Source organism: Phlebotomus papatasi, chromosome 1, assembly GCF_024763615.1.
Source record: "Phlebotomus papatasi isolate M1 chromosome 1, Ppap_2.1, whole genome shotgun sequence".
Taxonomy (NCBI): Eukaryota; Metazoa; Arthropoda; class Insecta; order Diptera; family Psychodidae; genus Phlebotomus; species Phlebotomus papatasi.
Window position 1 is genome coordinate 22,166,537 of NC_077222.1, and position 8,366 is coordinate 22,174,902.

At 34.1% G+C, this 8,366-nt stretch overlaps 1 protein-coding gene across 10 annotated transcripts in view; it reads right to left on the bottom strand.

Moving 5' to 3' along the window:
* The window catches only part of LOC129798227 (cell growth regulator with RING finger domain protein 1-like), a 92,284-nt gene extending 83,954 nt beyond the window's left edge, over positions 1-8,330 (bottom strand). For 4 of the 10 annotated variants that reach the window (XR_008751391.1, XR_008751393.1, XR_008751395.1 and 1 more), the window contains exons 1-2: positions 8,188-8,330; positions 2,325-3,026 (exon numbers count right to left, since the gene is read on the bottom strand). The gene's annotated coding sequence lies outside the window, so the exon portion shown is untranslated. Of the gene's footprint in view, positions 1-2,324; positions 3,027-8,187 lie in introns of those variants that run through there. The other 6 variants (XR_008751392.1, XR_008751396.1, XR_008751398.1 and 3 more) reach the window with 5 other exon arrangements.
* Positions 8,331-8,366: the final 36 nt, after the last annotated feature.

The following is an 8,366-nucleotide window of genomic DNA, read 5'->3' on the forward strand; positions in this document are numbered from 1 at the left end:
AATATGTAAGAGTGACGTCCTGGGCCCTGGGGTAACCGTATAATTATCTCGTGATGCTGATTTGATCAAACCAAGACTGAATTCCTCTCCCCAAGAACACTTTGTTGATGTACTATTTTAGCTAGGGGAAATGACTCACGACTATCAAAATATTACCGTTTTAAACTTAATGGAAGAACTGACTTCTACAAGAATAATACATTAACCCCTTAAGAACGATTGAGTCATCTGAAGTTATATTTTGACGTAAAAGAAGTCAGATTTTTTTTTACTTCCAATTTTTGCCTCTCTTTTCCTTAATAAAGCGTAAATCGAATTATTTTAATATCCTCTGAATATCTTACTCTTTAAACGACTACTAAAACTCTTTACGGCGTTATCACACTTGCACATTAAAATTTTAATGTGATTAACTTTAATTGTCGCTTGTGAGCGTCCAAATATGTTATTTGTGTCTTTGAGTCACTTAATATTTGGGGTTTTTCTATTTGTTGATAAAGAAGTGGACTTGGCCTGCAAAAATAAGTTTAAACTTACCTAAAGCATAAATATTTTTCACATTAAAAAATTAAAGAGAAAATCGTATTGATTTTTCGCATTAATGCTATAAATCAATTTATATCACATTTTGCGGGCCAAGTCTACCTTTTTATCAACAAATAGATCAAATTTTGAATATAAAATGATTCAAACACACAAATTACACATTTGGACTCTCACCAGTGACAATTAATATGAATCATATTAAAATTTTAATGTGCAAGTTTGATAACACAGTTACTCGTGTTTGTGATAAGTTCGTGAACGATATTAATAGTTCCTAAAAACGAAAAGTACTAGGGGAAAGCGCGCTACCTTCGGAATGACTCAAGCTTCAAACAATTAATTTTTTCAATATGTTCTTAATGAATGATCCATTATAACATTTTTATTAGCTAGTAAAATGCCTCAAATTTCGTGAAAAGAGCCATTGGTTAAACCCATTAAGAATATAGGAAAAAAAATGAGTTGTCCGGAGCTTGGGGTAGCGCGCCTTCCCCTATTGCTGATTTTAGAATACACAAGATTTATAAGATTACTAGAGGCGCTTGTATCATAAGTTTTTTAGTTTATTGTACAGAGGACATTTATTTTATCAATACTAAAATTAAAGTCGTAACATTTCAGGGGTTTATAAACCAGTTTTGAATACACTTTCATTAAAATAGTTATTTTAAAACTTTTTTGCACATAAGAAGTTCCCAAGATTACCGCGAGAGGCGTTTGAATATAGTTTTTATCAGAAGAAATTATACTTTTTCTTTCGAAAATCTAATCTTACACTTAAAATATTTTTGAATTAATCTTGATTACTTTTTTTAAGCAGAAAGTTACTTAAGAACTTTTTCGGATACACAAGATTTAGAAAATTCCCGCTAGAGGCGCTTGAGTTAGAACTTTTTAATATTATTCTGAGAAAATGCCTTTTCTTTTAGTTTTTAAACCAATTTCAAGAAGTTCCTTTCTAACAGAAAGGTATTAGATAATTTCTTCATACTAAATGATACTCAAAAAAAATTTTATTATATAGTCAGAAAGAGAATTATATTCTAATGACATGAAATAAACATTTTATCTATCTATCTATCTATCAATGTCTAAAATTCTCACTCTAAACCGGTGAAAATACAATTCTTTTACAATAAAATTAAAATAGTCACATTTCAGGAGTTTATTAATTAATTTTGCTCATCTGGTGTGATACAGAAAGGGAATTTCATAAATATAAAAAAAGCTAGAAAAACCTCTAATAGGATTCTTTTCAAAGTAACTAGACTAGCGAAACTAGCTGTGAATGCACAAACTTTCAATGTTCCGAAAAGTTGTAGACCACGAAATTGACTTTCGCCTTCGCATAAATTAGCCAAAATAAACAAATGGACATCATAAAAAATATTTTGAATCCCAGAGGGACAAAATGGAGCACTTGGACCAAAAGAAGCCTATCCCATATGTATTTCCCTATCAACATAGCCCACTCTTGCTCTGACATAAATAATCCCACAAATCTTTCAAGGGTTACCAAGAGATTTGTTTGCAAAACAAAACCGCTTATCTGTTACTATTCTTCCACTGTTTTCTCAACACAATTCTTGAACTTCTTGCATTCAGTGTATCACAATCTCAACCGACTAAAAAGCTCCAATCGCAATTGATCGGGTAGATTGGCGTTCTTGTGCAAGAAAATTATAGGACTGAAAGAATGCACGAGAGAGAAGATTGCAAAAGGGACAGAGAGGAATATGAGACAAAACACTTTTAAGTAAAATTTAAAAAAAAATTACACTGCTTCAAGATGATGAAAAAAAATGAAATTGCGCTCAATGGTAAAATATCTCCTTATTTACCAAGTGCCACACTCTCGTTTAGTCGTGTCTATTGCTTCACAGCACTGTACAATATTGTAAGAACAGCTCCACTGAATACACAGCAATTTTACTTTTTTTGAGCTCTTGCTGGCTTTTTCTTGTGGCTGAACAACACTTTACAATAAAAACCTCAAAGATTTGTCTTAAACTAATCCACTATGAGGTATCTTTGCACTTTTCACCCAAAAAAAAGATCACTTCCCGTCAGAATAAAAAAAAATACCGCTCACAATTTTCAGAAGTGGGAAATATTGAGATTTCCAAAATTAAAAAAAAAAACGCCGGAGACACAAAATTAATTCGCTCTGTTCAGATCAACGATCATGAAACAACTGGCGGGATTTGAGAGCGACTCCAACAGCCGATTGCGCTGCCTTCACAACAACACTCGCGATGGAATTGAGAATGGTTTTGCAATAAGCGCCACATACAATTCACAACCTTTCTCGGTTTTTGCCTCTCAGGCTGCATCGTTGGACATGGGCATCGTCATTGATCCGGTGGGCGAGTGGCATTTTCTTGTGCCTTCTCACAAACTCTTGCGCCTCCAGCTCTCACGCCAAATCACACGGAGACTCTTCCTCCGGATGCTGCATTGATCACAACACCGTGACTCACCTGCAATGATTGCAGAGACACGCTACAATCAGTCCCATTCACTTTTGAGCTATTTCTGGGCTCAAGCGCAGATCGTTCTTTCATTCGATAAATTTACTTTATTAATTTTTTTTTAATTTATGAAAATGCGGCCTTGACCTTTTTGGTAATACCAGTTCTATTTAATTAAATTGACCAATATAATTTTTCGATTCTTTTGTAAGTCATTTGATGCACTTACAAGCCAGAACATTATGCAGACTTCAATCTGGAGGTTTAGTCTGATTCTAAAATCAGTTCTGTTTCGTATTATTAGACGTATGAAAAAATTGCCTGGGAGCGTCAGTAAAAATAGGGTGGCAAAGCGTTTCGGGTTTTGCAAAGTGCTCGAACTCACAACTTAGGGTATTGACAGACTTGAGGATTAGCCGAGAGATGGCTTAGCGATTAAACTCGACATAATGGTTAAACTTCATTTCCATCATTTTCCACAAAGTCGTTTCTTGGCTTAAGTCCTAAGTGTATCTAGGGCATTAGATGCCATAGTTCAAAAGTACTTTCGCATCATTTACCAGTACTCAACCGATACTGATTTATAAATCACTCAAAAGATCCCACAAAGTAGTTTTAAGAGTAATAAAATTAATTTTACGATTAAAAACAATTGGGGACTATAAAGCGGCTCAGAATCGATTAGAGCCGATTCAGACTTGTCAGAAAATAAGTGCTCTAGAGCCTTTTTAACTTTTGACTTTAAAAACCGTTATTAGGAATGATTCAACGGTATTTCCGTATAAGGACGAAATGCCCGCCTGGGTGATCTCTAAAACATATCCAAATATAATACGGGCTTCACATCTAACCCTTAGCGAAATGGCTTAACTGCTCTAATTTCTTATCAGTCATGATTTTTTGGGAAAATTTAACTTAGGATTGGATTATTAAAGGTAAATAACCTATTAGGCTCTCAAAGAGCAATTAAATTGCGCACTACTTAGAATTTGAGACCTACGAGAACTGGGCTAAACATCTAGTCTGAAGACCGCTTAAGGAAATTCTCACGACGTGTTTTAGGTTTGAGGTTTTGCAGAGAAAGGGAAAGCGTCTTATGGGTCTTATGAGGGAGAGTGCCTCACAAAGGTCCCAAACGTCCCAAGTCTCTATCCCTAACCGTTTGGGCTCTAGGCGTGGTAACGGTTGGACACAAAGACACACAGCCGAACAAACAACGTTTCGTCAAAAAACTCGAAACTTCAGGTATTTAAGAAACATCTCAATTTAATATGAATTTGTGTGAAAAAACCTACTTCTATGGTCCGACTTTAAATGTGTCCTACTTTCATCACTGTCCGATTCAAAACAGCTCAAAAAATAGTAATTTCTGCCACAAAACAATTTAGAAAGGACAAAGGGGGTTATCCGTTTTATTTTCTATTTTACATGGAATATTTGAAGGAATTTTCTCAAATAAAAACTTTATTAACCTAAAGAAAAGCGTTTCAAATATTGTAAATAGTTTTTCAATAGAGAAGTTACAATTTTTCTTAGATTGTATGTCGAATAAAAAAGGATAATATAGATGCGAATATCAAGAATCTCACTCAATATATTTTTTCCTAATTTAATAAAGAACACCTAAATATAAAAAATTAAAAATATTTGTTTAAAATATTTGTTTTGTTGGTTTTTAAGATCTAACAATTTCAATTTACTAAAAAAGAACCTTTTCCTGATAAACTCCCTATAAAATATGCGATCTTTTTTCTCAGGTTTTAGTGAAAACAAAAATTAAGAGTTTTTAAAGAGTTCACGGCCAAGTAAACTGCTAAAAATCTGTTCAATTTAGTATTTATTAAGAATATAAATAGGTTATTCAAAGATCTATTCATTAAATGGCCACAACCGATTTCTTATTCACGAGAGCTGAAACAAAATAAAACTAAAATAATAAACAATTTGGAAAATGATTTTGGTATCAAACTCAAAAAATTTGACAAATAGTAACAGATAATAAAAAAAAGTTCGAAATTCCTGCCCAGTTTATTAAGGAAAAAACTTCATTGAAATTTATTATAAATACGGAAATTGTATTTATTAAGTGAAATAATCATTTAAAAACCATTTAAAACTTTAAAAAAATGCGATATTTTAATTTATTTGCTTATTTTCTATGTAAATTATTCAAACTCCCACCGGGAATACCACTCGAGAATTCTCCCCGGTTTTTGATGAGAAAATTTCCAATCGAAAATTTAGTTTATACCAAATAGGAAAGTTCCACACGGAGAGTTAGCTTTTCCCACAAAATCAAACTCTCACATCTGGAGGATACAGCCCCTACATTTACGACTTAAGCCGAGAGACGACTTAGTGGAAAACGATGGAAATGTACTTTAACCAATATTTCTAATATAATTACGCTAAGCCGTCTCTCGGCTAATCCTTACGTCTGTCAAGACCTTTAGTTAGTGGGAAACTTATGGAAATTTAGTCAAATTATTATTTTGACTATATAATTACGTTAAGCCGTCTTTCGGCTTAAGTCTAAGTGTGTCTAAGGTACGGCATTATACAGATTAACCTCAATAATACTACTAAGCTTTATTCTCAAAATTTTTCCACTAAATCGTTTCTTGAGTTATTTTCTTGAGAATGATTTTGCAGTAATGGCACTATTCTAATGAAAGATTAAAAAAAGAAATCATTCTTCTGAACATTTCTCTTAGTACTTCACTGGTCTCAAGAGTTTATGCATTATCGACTTTTCTTTGTGATGGTTCCTGCCTCGACTATTTTCCTCAGTCATTGCCGTGTTCTAACACCACCAAATAGTCGTGATAGGAACCAACACAGAAAAAAGTCGATAATGCAGAAGCATTTCAGAATACAAAGGTATTAAAAAATGCTTATTTCTCATTTTTATATGAGAACTAATATTGGGAATGAAAACGATATCTTTTTAACGACCGATTTAGTTTTCTCTACAACCTGAAGCATTTTCCAAATGCTGAGAACTCGGACAATGTTCTAAATTGTTATAGATTGCCTCCTGAATGCATTATCAAGTACAGTAGACTCTCTCTCAATCAGGAATACGGGGCAAAATGTCATCCGGTTTAACTCTTTCCGGACCACAACATATCCAGCAAACGAATTTCAGTAAAACTCAATTTATTGTAACTCTTAGTGGTCAAATATGATACTTTTACAGAGAAAGATTTTTTTCCTCCTCTGGGAAATTTGAAAACTCAAGGGTACTCTCGTCCCCAAAAGAACGCAAAGGATACAAACTTCAATTTTCTCAAAGCCAATATTATCGATTTTGTAAACTGTTTGTGCGTGTCAAAGGACTCCTGTACGATGTTGATAACTAAAACAAGAAGAATTATTGACCAGTATCTTGTAGGATGTCCAGGAAGTGCTAAAAAAGACACCCAGCTCCTGCTTGTAAACAGATACCTCATAATATTTTACACATAACTTTTAAAAAAAACATATTTCTTTCAACACGATGTTATTGTAGACACATTAAGCTTTCTCAAAAGCATAAAAGACACTTCCTGGACAATCAGAATTCACCAAAATCAGGAAGAATAGGAAAAACTTCCTTGAAAGCAATCTCCCTCGCTGCCAAATGTCAAAATTATCGGCCATATTGGCAAAAATGTCGCTCCTGCTTGGAATTTTCAAGGTTGGTGTCAAAAAGCAAATGGCGGGCATTGGCGGGATAACCTTACATGTGACCTCTAGATTTTTGCAGATGAGAGTACCCATAAAGTTTGAACAAGTTTTTTGAAAATTTAAGAAAGAAATGTTTTTCGAATTTATGCAATCTGTAATTGTTAGTTATCATACTTATTGGCCCCGAGAGGTTTTTCCTTACTCTGGTCTATAAATATCAAAAAAGTCACAATATCTCCAAGGAAGCAGAAAATCGAAAATTCACGATTTTTGACCAAAAATATCTAGGCTCAGGAGTTAATTAGGATCCTGCAAAAAATATCCTAGATTTGGACATCCTCATAGTTTGTACTTATTCAGAAGAATCGGATTTTTACCGATTCTAGATAGTCTAAAAAAATTGTTGTTTCCATGGGTACCTAGTGTCCCAAAGGAGACGAAAGAGTTAACGATAGATTTTGGCGTCAAAGCCTTTGTAAATTCCACAAAAAGCGCTCAATTATAAAGAATCACGATAAAATAGGAAGACCTACAACGAATTTGAGCGAATTAGCTTCATAATTAAACGTGAAAATTGTCAACAACATTTTTCGCCCGATTGAAAAAGGGCCGATTGAGTGAGAGTCTACCTACTGTAATCTGACTCTATCTTAGAAAGGAGGAGAAACTTAGGAAAAAAATTGTGGCCAACAAATTATATTTTTTTAGGGAGGTTTCTTAAAACCTCAGATTGATATCTCAAACCGTTTGGCTTCTAGGTTTCATAAAGAAAAACAAACGATTGCTCTCTCTAAGCTAGAGTTTACTTAGAGTTCATCCTAGAGAGAGCATGGTAGCAGTTCTAAATCAATTATGGGGAGACTACACAAAAAGCCTTCCGGACATCGATACAAGCCGTATCAATGCAATCTTGGAAAAGTCTCTCGCGTGAACCCCCATGACTTCCTTCCATCGTTTTTATATGATCTATGATTCAACAGATTCAACACACGAAAGCCCAGACCAGAGGTTATCGCATAACATTTCATGACCATTCACAACACCTTTCCTCGCTTTTTTTATTGGACTAATTGACAAGGGCAGCTCTGGGGAAGAGCAATACTGCAATTAATCAATTTTGAGAGGCAAAATCGGCAAAATGAACTAGTAGTTATCGTGATTGACTAGGTAGAATCTACCCAAAAGACTTCTCTAGGCACGGTTCTTCAGAAAGTTTCCTGCAATCAGGAATACGGAAAATTCTCCTTAACCCTTTAATTGATTTATCTAATGTCTCTAGTATTTAATATCACACTTTTCTATGAAGCCTATGAGATATTTTCTATGTGTACTTTCCTTGGGAAATTGGCGAGTTTTCACGCCGCAAATTGAGGGAAATTCCTCTTGTTTTTGTTTTTGATTTGTGAGCAACTCAAACGCACTGCGCTTTTGCGTGCTACATTTTTTTCAATGCGTCTTTAATGCGACATTAATTGAATTTTCACGGAAATTTCAACATTACCTTTCTCTTTAGAGTTTGAACAATTGATTTTCCACTATTAATTCTGTAACACTTCACTGAAATCACCTTTTTTTCAGCTTGAAAAATATTTCACAACATTTTACGCACGCACACTATGAAACGTCTTATCAGTCAAACTGAAGGGAATGGCATGCAAGTGACAGTTGGCGCCTTTTTTC